Source organism: Triticum dicoccoides, chromosome 6A, assembly GCF_002162155.2.
Source record: "Triticum dicoccoides isolate Atlit2015 ecotype Zavitan chromosome 6A, WEW_v2.0, whole genome shotgun sequence".
Classification (NCBI taxonomy): domain Eukaryota; kingdom Viridiplantae; phylum Streptophyta; class Magnoliopsida; order Poales; family Poaceae; genus Triticum; species Triticum dicoccoides.
In genome coordinates, this window is record NC_041390.1 from 374,756,684 (window position 1) to 374,768,796 (window position 12,113).

The following is a 12,113-nucleotide window of genomic DNA, read 5'->3' on the forward strand; positions in this document are numbered from 1 at the left end:
AGGCCATATCATGCATTAAAACTACTTTTGACCACATAAATTTGACATGCAAGCTCAAGAATAGGGTCACCTAAGAAGCAAAAAATTGCAATAAATAAAGCACTAGAACTTAAACTAATTGGACCATTTGAGGAGTCACATAACGAAGAACAATCCCCGAAAGCAGTTTTGTGAATGGAGCTTTGAGCAAGGAGATCGAAAATGGCAGCAAGATGAGCTAGAACTCGGGTTTGAGATGGTGGATGATTTTTTCTAGGGGAAGACGAAGTGTGTGGGTGCAAGAATAAGTGGAGGGGGCCATGTGGGGTCCACGAGGCAGGGGGCGCGCCCTGGACCCTCGTGGCCAGGTGGTGTGGCCCCCTGGTGTGTTCTCAGTGCCAATAATTCTTAAATATTCTACAAAAGATCATCTAAAATTTCAGGACATTTAAAGAACTTTTATTTTTGGGGTATTTTTTATTGCAAGGATAATTCAGAAAATAAACATAAAATACTATTTTTGCTTTATTTGATCTAAATAACAGAAAGTAAAAGGAGGGTACAGATAGTTGTGCTTTCTAACTTCATCCATCTCATGCTCATCAAAAGGAATCCACTAACAAGGTTGATCAAGTCTTGTTAACAAACTCTTTTCGAATGAGATGAAACCGGAGAATTTTCGAATAACACTAGGTTACCTCAATGGGGATATGCACGTTCCCAACAATAAGAATATCATACTTCTTCTTGACAGTAGGAAGAGGAAATTCAAAACCTCCAATAGTAATCGTTGAAGTTTTTCCAATAGAATTAATACTGTCGACTTGAGGTTGTTTCCTTAGAAAGTGTACCGTATGCTCATTACCATTAACATGAAAAGTGACATTGCCTTTGTTGCAATCAATAACAGCCCCTGCAATATTCAAAAGGGCCTACCAAGAATAATAGACATACTATCGTCCTCGGGAATATCAAGAATAACAAAGTCCGTTAAAATAGTAATGTTTGCAACCACAACAGGCACATCCTCACAAATACCGACATGTATAGTAGTTGATTTATCCGCCATTTGCAAAGATATTTCAATAGGTGTCAACTTATTCAAATCAAGTCTACGATATAAAGAGAGAGGCATAACACTGACATCGGCTCCAAGATCACATAAAGCAGTTTTAACATAGTTTCTTTTAATGGAGAATGGTATAGTTGGTACTCTGGGATCTCCTAGTTTCTTTGGTATTCCTCCCTTAAAAGCATAATTAGCAAGCATGGTGGAAATTTCATCTTCCGATATATTTCTTTTATTTGTAACAATATCTTTCATGTACTTAGCATAAGGATTCATTTTAAGCATATCAGTCAAATGCATACGCAAAAAGATAAGTCTAATCATTTTAGCAAAGCGCTCAAAATCCTCATCATCCTTTTTCTTGGATGGTTTAGGAGGAAAAGGCATGGGTTTCTAAACCCATGGTTCTCTTTCTTTACCGTGCTTCCTAGCAACAAAGTCTCTCTTATCATAACGTTGATTCTTTGATTGTGGGTTATCAAGATCAACAACAGGTTCAATTTCTACATCATTGTTATTGCTAGGTTGAGCGTCAACATGAACATCATCATTAACATTATCACTAGGTTCATGTTCACTACCAGATTTTGTTTTAGCATCATAAATAGAAATATCATTGGGATTCTCAGGTGTGTCAACAACGGGTTCACTAGAAGCATGCAAAGTCCTATCATTTTTCTTTTTCTTCTTCTTAGAAGAACTGGGTGCATCAACATTAGTTCTCTGAGAATATTGCTCAATTCTCTTAGGGTGGCCTTCAGGATACAAAGGTTCCTGAGTCATTTTACCCCCTCTAGTCACAACTCTAACATCATTATCATTATTCTTCTTATTTAATTCATTGAGTAAATCATTCTGAGCTTTAAGCACTTGTTCTACTTGAGTGGTAACCATAGAAGCATGTTTACTAATAAGTTTAAGTTCATCATTAACTCTAGACTTATAATCACTCAAGTGTTCAATCATATAAGCATTATGTTTCAATTGTCTACCAACATAAGCATTGAAGTTTTCTTGTTTAACAATAAAATCATCAAACTTGTCCAAGCATTAGCTAGCAGACTTATTACGAGGAATATCACCTTCATCAAATCTATAGAGAGAATTTACCTTTACTACTTGTGTCAGGTTATCAAGACCATGTATTTCTTCAATAGGTGGTAAATTCTTAACATCTTCAGCTTTAACACCTTTTTCTTTCATAGATTTCTTTGCCTCTTGCATACCTTCAGGACTGATAAATAGAATACCCCTTTTCTTCTGAGTTGGCTTAGGAGTTGGTTCAGGAAGTGTCCAATCATTTTCATTACTCAACATATTATTCAATAGCAATTCAGCTTGATCAACAGTTCTTTCCCTGAAAACACAACCAACACACCTATCCAGGTGGTCTCTAGAAGCATTGGTTAGTCCATTATAAAAGATATCAAGTATTTCATTTTTCTTGAGAGGATGATCAGGCAAAGCATCGAGTAATCAGAGAAGCCTCCGCCAAAGTTGTTGGAGACTCACTTCTTCAATTTGCACAAAATTATATATTTCCCTTAAGGCAGCTTGTTCTTATGAGCGGGGAAATATTTAGCAGAGAAGTAATAAATCATATCTTGGGACTACGCACACAACCAGTATCAAGAGAATTAAACCATGTTTGAGCATCTCCCTTTAATGAGAACGGAAATAACTTAAGGATATAGTAGTAACGAATTTTTTCCTCATTAGTGAATAGGGTTGCTATATCATTTAATTTAGTAAGATGTGCCATAAAAGTTCCAGATTCATAGCCATAAAAAGGATCAGATTCAACCAAAATAACTAACTCAGGATCGACATAGAAATCATAATCCTTATCAGAGATACAGATAGGTGAAGTAGCAAAAGCAGGGTCATATTTCATTCTAGCATTCAAGAATTTTTCTTTCAGCTTAGCTAACTATTTCTTAAGATCATATCTATCATTGCAAGCTAAAAAGTCTCTAGCAGTTTCTTCATCCATAACATAACCTTCAGGTACAACAGGCAATTCATATCTAGGGGAGAATCTTCATCATCACTTTCATCAATATTATCAGTTTCAATAATTTCATTCTCTCTAGCCCTAGCAAGTTGTTCATCAAGAAATTCATCTAATGGCACAGTATTATCAAGCATAGAAGTAGTTTCATCATAAGTATCATGCAAAGCAGAAGTGGCATAATCAATAAGATGCGACATATTAGAATCAATAGCAGGAGTAGGTGTCGTAAATTTACTCATAACAGAGGGTGAATCAAGTGGAGAGCTAGATGGCAGTTCCTTACCTCCCCTCGTAGTTGAGAGAAAAATCTTGGTTCTTTCATATTTCAAGTTCCTCATAGTGATCAATAGATATAAATCCCAAGTGACTCAAAGTATAGAGCTATGCTCCCCGGCAACGGCGCCAGAAAATAGTCTCGATAACCCACAAGTATAGAGCATCGCAACACAGGGTAGAGTATTCAACCCAAATTTATTGATTCGACACAAGGGGAGCCAAAGAATATTATCAAGTATTAACAGTTGAGTTGTCAATTCGACCGCACCTGAAAGACTTAATATCTGCAGCAAAGTATTTAGTAGCAAAGTAATGTTAAAGTAATGGTAATGGTGGCAAAAGTAACAGTATTGGTTTTGTAGTGATTGTAACAGTGGCGACGAAAAAGTAGCTAAGAAAAGATCAATATGTGAAAAGCTCATAGGCAATAGATCAGTGATGGATAATTATGTCGGATGCGATTCCTCATGCAACAGTTATAACATAGGGTGACACAGAACTAGCTCCAGTTCATCAATGTAATGTAGGCACGTATTCCGAATATAGTCATACGTGCATATGGAAAATAACTTGCATGACATCTTTTGTCCTACCCTCCCGTGGCAGCGGGGTCCTATCGGAAACTAAGGGATATTAAGGCTTCCTTTTAGTAGGGTACCAGAACAAAGCATTAGAACTTAGTGAATACATGAACTCCTCAAACTCCGGTCATCACCGGGAGTGGTGCCGATGATTGTCACTTCGGGGTTACCGGATCGTAACACATAGTAGGTGACTATTGACTTGCAAAATAGGATCAACAACTCACATATATTCATGCAAAGATAATAGGTTTAGATCTAAAATCATGACACTCGGGCCCTAGTGACATGCATTAAGCATAGGAAAGTCATAGCAACATCAATCTCAGTACATAATGTATACTAGGGATCAAACCCTAACAAAACTAACTCGATTACATGATGAATCTCATCCAGCCCATCACTATCCAGCAAGCCTACGATGGAATTACTCACACACGGCGATGAGCATCCTGAAATTGGTGATGGAGGAAGGTTGATGATGACGTTGGCGACGGATTCCCCTCTCCGAAGCCCAGAACGGACTCCAGATCAGCCCTCCTGAGAGAGATTAGGGCTTTGCGGCGGCTCTGTATCATAAAACGCGATGAATCCTTCTCTCTGATTTTTTTCTCCCCGAACGTGAATATATAGAATTGGAGTTGAGGTCGGTGGAGCCTCAGGGGGCCCACGAGACAGGGTGGCGCGCCCTAGGGGGTGGGCGCCCCCCACCCTCGTGGACAGGGTGTGGCCCCCCTGGTGTTGATTCTTTGGCCAGTATTTTTTATAAATTCCAAAAATATTCTCCATGAAGTTTCAGGTCATTCTGAGAACTTTTATTTCTGCACAAAAATAACACCATGGCAATTCTGCTGAAAACAGCGTCAGTTCGGGTTAGTTCCATTCAAATCATGCAAGTTAGAGTCCAAAACAAGGTCAAAAGTGTTTGGGAAAGTAGATACAATGGAGACATATCAATCGTTGACATACAGACCAAAAAATATTTCCTGTAGAAGATTGTGCTAAACCGGCACCATCCCTATTCGATGTAGCAAATTTTGTGCTCGGAACAAATCTTTAGAAGGGTGATGAGACACTGGCATTAAGGTCATCTGGATGGCAGAATTATCCCTTGACGTACGAGCGGATAAAATATGCTGCCCTGGATGCCCGTGTGAGTGCCGAGATAGTTGCAAGGTCCAGAGAGCTTGTTGTGAAGCTGTCTCCCACAGAAAATGAGAACAAGAAGAAGAAGAAGAAGAAGAAGAAGAAGAAGAAGAAGAAGATGCTACACCAGCTGCAGGGCATTATGGATGGATGAACTATTTCCTTTGTTGTAAAAAAAATTTATTCCCTCTCTGTGTATATTGATATAGATGGACTATTTCGATGGTGTGCATGTCTTTGGAACAAGTAGTAGCGTGGGTCCGCTTGACTATAAGGAACTATTTATCCGCCTAGCTTTCTCTAGTACTCCTTCAAGTGATCAGTATGCGATGCATGTGTCTGTAGACATGACAGTTTGTCCATGAAAGTTCAACTACGGCGACCATGACATTTCATCCACTGCCAGTCGCGATTCCCACGACGCCGCTCCAACCCACGGCACCACGTCCCCTGACGTGCGCCTCACCCCTCTCGGCCGCACCGCCCCTCTGCCTTTGTGTGCATGACATGTGGGCCAACTGAAATGCGGCGAGCATCAAGTTTCTACCACAGCCACACGCGATTCCCACAACACCGCTCGAACCCATGACACCACACGTCCCCCGACCTGCGGCTCACCCCTCTCGGCCCCACTTCCCCTCTGCCTCCAGGAGCATTACATGTGGACCAGCCACCTATCGGGTCCACATGTTATTGACTCAAAGGCAGATGTCGTAAGGCACTGAAGCTCAGACCCGAGGGCCCCGAGAGGTTGCGCCAGGCCTTGTGGTGCTACCGCCGCACGAACTCGTGGCAAATTCTAGATTTGTTTCTTTACTATACATGCACAGAACAATTTAATGGACATTGTAATCTCAATATGTGATGGGGAGATCTAAATTTGAATTTGAAACTTATAAAATGAAAAATTCAAAACAAATAAACTGGGAGGGAGGGAGTATCCCGAAGGATGTGTCCCATACAAAACAAGTCCCCTGGTTTGTCACCGCGAAGATGCGGTTAGAAAGGAGCACAACATCTCCGTACTCATACAGCAACAAATCGGCCTCACACAGCACCGTCCACCTTTGACCGCCATGTGCAAGGTTCGTGCTATCTTCTTCAATCTGACCATGGTTCCATCGTACCAATTCATGTGGTGGCCCATTGCATGGTTGATCCCAATGTTGGACAAAGGTTCTACGGGAACGGTGGCACCATTGTAAATGTTGTGCAAATTGATGTTGGTACCCTCATGTACATATGCAAGCCAATCTCCACTCGCACCAACCCTAACCTGTGAAACAACAGGAAGGGGGAGAATTAGGAAATGGACACAGAAGTAGTCTTTAGAATGCATTTACTACATGATCAAACTCATCTTACCTGCTCCTCAGACAAAATCCGAGTGCCCCTCAACGTCGGCATCTCAAGGGGCGTAAACTTGAAACTACGGCCACACCCCGCTAGAGAGACCCCCAAGGAAACATCCTCGTGCATTGCATGGAACATCAAGATGCATTTGTATGAGTAGTTTATCTTGTGGAGAGGGGTGTAGGTTTCTTTTTGCAAAATTGCCATAGTTTTCTTCCTATCCATCAGATATAAATCGGACGACCTATATTGCAGGGTGGCAGGCACACCATCATCACCAACTCTGTTTTTATAAGAGTAGAGACTAGCAAGATGCTCGTGCGTTGCACGGAACATCAAGATCTTGTGGGAGAAAAGGATGAACGAGGGAAGGCCTTATCTGCAAATGTGGAGAGGAATGCGGGTAAATTGTCATAGTTTCCTACCTATCTGTTAGATATAGATCGAACGGCCTATATTGCAGGATGGTAGGCAGACCATCATCACCAACTATGTTTTTATAAGAGCTCTTATAAAAGCATAGTTGGTGATGATGGTGTGCCTGCCATCCTGCAATATAGGCCATCCGATTTATTTCTGACAGATATGAAGGAAACTATGGCAATTTTGCAAAAAGGTACCCACACCCCTCTCCACATTTTCAAATAAGGCCTTCCCTCGTTCATCCTTTTCTCCCACAATATAAAATACTCATACAAATGCATCTTGATGTTCCATGCAACGCACGGTCACCTTGCTAGTATAAGAGGGGTGTGGTTATTTTTTTGCAAAGTTGTCATAGTTTCCTTCCTATCCGTCAGATATAAATCGGACGGCCTATACTGCAGGATGGACGACACACCATCATCAACAACTCTATTTTTTATAAGAGTAAAGTAGAGATAGGGATAGAGACTACTACTACCAATGTGCTGGCCCGTGCGTTGCAATGGATCCAAAGTAGTAGAATAATACTTGTTCATGGGCTTGAAATATAAACACTCTAGTTATGATATACATATATCAGTAAAAGTAAATCATGCTTCACCCAAAATATATTCCTCGGGCTATTTTGATGGTTTGAAGATAACAGGTTTAAAAAAATTGGAGTTGTTTCTTTTACATTTTGTAGTGTGGCATGACATCCCGTGCACCTAAGCGTTTGAAAAAAAATGAGTTTGGGTAGGTAGCACACCCCGCAACAAGATGCCCGTGTGGGTTTCTTTTATAACTAGCAAGATGCCCATGCATTGCAGGGAACATCAAGATGCCTTTTTACAAAACACCTGTTGTGATTGACCCTTGCGGGAGTAATCCCATGTGTAAAAACTTATGATATCTCGAGAATTTTATCAGAAAAATGGTATCTTGTAACAAGTTTTCTCTACTACTGCTCCTTGCAGTGAGCGGTATGCAATGCATGTGTCAGCAGACATGGCATCTTGTCCATGGAAGTTGAACCACGATGACCATCACGTTTCTTGTTTCTACCACTGCCACACCCACACGCGATTCCCACGACGCCGCTCCAACCCACGGCACGATGTCCCCCGACATGCGCCTCATCCTTCTTGGCCCCACCGCTCCTCTGCCTTTGTGTGCATGACATGCGGGCCAGCTAAACTTCGGCGACCATCAACTTTCTACCATAGCCACACCCGATTGGACGCGGTTTGCCTGCTCCGCTCCTGTGCTCCAATCCATACTACCGCGCCATCAAATTTTCATCCAGCGGCTGTGACACATTTCGTCCCGGGCATCAATCCTCAGCTGTAGTACTTCGGTACTACGGGTAGTACCCGCCGGTGTGGCCATCTAAGCCTCATACCGCCTCGACGCCCAGCTGTGGCACCCTTGCTAGGGCCACGCCACCACCGCCCGGTTCATCTCGAACGAGTGAGTCGCGAACCATGCCACCACCATGAGAATGACATGTGGGCCAGCCGCATTTAAGGTCCGCATGTCATTGACTCATAGGCCAGTGCACTAAGCCGTTGAAGCTCGGTCCCGTGGGCCCCAAGAGGGAAATGTAACTCCTACAGCAGGCCTTGTGTTGCTCCCGCAGTATGAGCTCGTGCCAAACCCGGATGAGATTTGGTAACCAACTAGTAAGGTACATGTGCATTGCACCCAAATCTCCACTCTCTATATCTATATCTATATCTATACTCTTTTAAAAAACAGAGTTGGTGATGATGGTTTGCCTGCCATCCTGCAATATAGGCTGTTCGGTTTATATCTGACAGATAGGAAGGAAACTATGGCAATTTTGCAAAAAGATACCCACAGCCCTCTCCACATTTGAAAATAAGGCCTTTTCTTGTTCATCCTTTTCTCCCACAACATAAACTACTCGTACAAATGCATCTTGATTTTCCATGCAACGCATGGGCATCTTGCTAGTTATGAATAACTAACACTATCAATGAGCCCCATCAGACACCAAATTTCTTGGCTTTCGTGCTATAGCTAGATCTTCCCCTCGTTTCTGTTTTCCAACCCGACAGCGGGCGGGGTGCAGTTTGCCAATAGTCGATTTGCTCAATGGTGGTCCCACATGAAAGTGAAAATGCTAGGCAACACGCCTTCCCTAGCTATGTGGCGTGCCAGACGGGCCGTGGAGTACTCCCGATTCCCGGATGTGTGGGGGTGCGACGTGAACGTGGCAGGCCTATTCCTTTTACTGGTAATGTGCCCGTGCGTTGTGAGGGATCCAAAGTTGTAGCTAGGTTGGCACATCGTAGGTTTGGTCACATGTGATCCGACATGTTCTAGTGTTTCTAGCAAGATGCCTGTGCGTTGCACGAAGTTGATGGAAAAGGTAAGCACAACTTATAAATTGAAGAATGGAGTACTAGTTACAGTGATGCATAAAACTAAGCAAAGGGATCACACATGTCGATATTGACTGGAACGAGAATGCAATAGCACAATAAAAATTAAGGCCACGATGATGCAATCACAGTGGTGGTTAAAGGAGGCAAGAAGAAAGATGCATCCATCAACGTACGACCTCCTCCTCCTCAACTTAGTGCGCCAGGCCACCGACCGGAGGCTAAGGAGCGGCAGATTTTGTGGCGAGGTCAACGTCATAGCATCATCGATGCCCTCGTAGATACCTCCTCCTCCTCCTCAGCAAAGGCATACACCGCTTCCAGACAGTTGAGGAAGGCCAACGTCATAGCATCATCGATGCCCTCGTAGATACCTATGTACACGATTTGCTCGTGCATGTGGATGTGTAGGTCGACGAATTCTTTCAGGGCGAGGCGCCTCGCGGTGAGTGCGACCTCCAGGTGGACATTCTTCGTGGCATCGGCGGGCAGTCGCAGGGCCACCAGTGCTTAAAAGAGGTTCCGGACATGGAGGCCGATTAGGGTGGCAGGTAATGAGGAGCCCGGGCACGCGGGCTGGAGGAGTACGGTGATGTTGTTCCGAGCTTCTTGAGGATGGTGAAATTGTTGGTGGTGGCAACGATCATCTGGTCGAACTGAGAGTCATAGTTGGCATCGACGGCGGCCGTCCACCAGCCAGTCGTGAACACCGTCTGGAGACGATCCTCGGCGCCATGCCGCAGGCCGGCGTCGTGGACCTTCTGGCATAGCCACTTGCCGCTCACACGCATCATCGGCATGGGTCTGGACTGAGCACTTTTGCACTTAGTGTAGGTGCTTAGGCAAGTGCTTAGGTGCATACGATGCGGTAGATGCATTGGAATGGAGGGGCGCCTTTATATGAGTGCAAACTGCGTTGCATTCACATCGTGCAGCCTCTTTTCCTGGTCCTCCTCGCATTGCTTCCCTCATGAATGCACGATGCTAATTGAAGGATGATGCATCATTGGCCGTTCAACATTTCGGGAACCGCTACCCTCCCTCGTCTGCATTAAAGCCGTATCGAGAACTGCGTCGCCTGCTGTTAAATCGAATAGTACTGCACCGCCTGCTGCACGCCCAGCTGAACATGGCTCCTCGCCTCCATCAAACCCCTCCGTTAAACCCACATGCAAACCGAGAAACCTACCCCGGCCACACGTCCGTTCATGAGCAGACCGGAATTAAACACAACACCTGCCGAGCTCCCCCCGTCCGCCCTCAGTTTAAACGAGGACAGACGCTGGCTGTAGCGACCCGACCTCAAACGGTCAAGTCTCTGTGCTTCAGTGTCATCCCTAGATCGGTAATGCTGACACACACAGTGCTTGAAGGATTTATAACAGAGTAGCAATCACACACTTATTACATCGAATGTCTCAAAAGATAACTTATTACAATAAATATGGCTTAAGGCCATCTAATATGATAACAACGGAAGGCTTGGAAGATAACGTGAGTCCATCAACTCCAACGACATAGCTGAGCTGCACGGCAATGACCTAACGAACCTTACTCCTCATCTAAAAAGTCTGCAACATAATACATTGCAGCACGAAAATGGGTCAGCACATGGAATATGCTGGCAAAATAACACGGTAGAGCAAGAACGGAGTAATGCTATCACTACATGCATATCTTGCTGGTGGAAAGCTCTATGGTTATGGTTTTTGCCAAAAGCCAATTTTCCCCTACAACAAAGGAATAAATTTTATTTAACTATCATGGTAGTTGAAACATCATTGAGAAGGTTCCTCCAACTCGATCCCAATTAAAGTAGTTAACAACCCAACAATATTATTTAATAGTGATGAGATACTTAGGATACTCCAAGTACTAGATACGCAAGATGTCCATAACCGGGGACATGGCTAACCATGATTAGTTTATACACTCTGCATAGGTTTGCAGACTTTTCCCCACAAGACTCGATCTCCTCCGTTGGATTTCTCGCACTACATGGTGTTTGAGAAACGGATGACCGAGACACAGTCTTTTAGAAGCATTAACTCCTTACTCCGGGCAGACCATACCAAACTACATCCCTCTACCTATTGATCCACATCTTCAGGAGCTTCACACAACTTACTCAACTATGCTAGAGCCCATAATAGCTAGTGGCTGCACACGGAAGTTTCTAGCATGAAAATATCTCAGTTCCCTTTGAGCCTGGGTGGCGGACCTTAGGATGATCACACGGGTACTCTGGGATATCCTAGGACAACACTGGGTTCTCCAGGTGCCCTACAAGAAATCCACCCATATGTGTATTAAAGTTGCCACCTTAAGTTGAACCATTAATTAACAATCTCACACCTGTCATGGATTCACTCACCCAAACCACGTCTACGAGCATACCATAGCAATATAAGCAATACGTACAAGTAACTCCCAAGGTTTGAATATAACAGGGCAATAGGTTCTACCTCATCAACTACTTCCCAACCCACATGTTAGTCACATCCTAATCATGCAATGTTTGAGGATTGGAACTAATGCATAAAAACTGGGTATGAAAGGAGTATGATCAAAGTGTTACTTGGCTGGTTGACGATCCGCAAAACCTAGGGACTCGTAGTAGCACGCTTCACACTCCGAGTGTACTATCGCAAACAAAAAATAGCGTACATTAGCAATCAAGCAAAGAAACACAGGTAAATCTCAAATAAGAAGATCTAACCAGAAAGTGCAACTTAAGAACTCTGGTTTGCGAAATGAATCAAACCAAACAGAGCAAAGAAACTCAAACTGTGAAAGAAACAAGATCTGTTTACTAATCTGGATTAAGTCAAATTTTTACAGTACCAAAATCTTGTTCAAGTTGATTAAACAGAAAGAGGGTT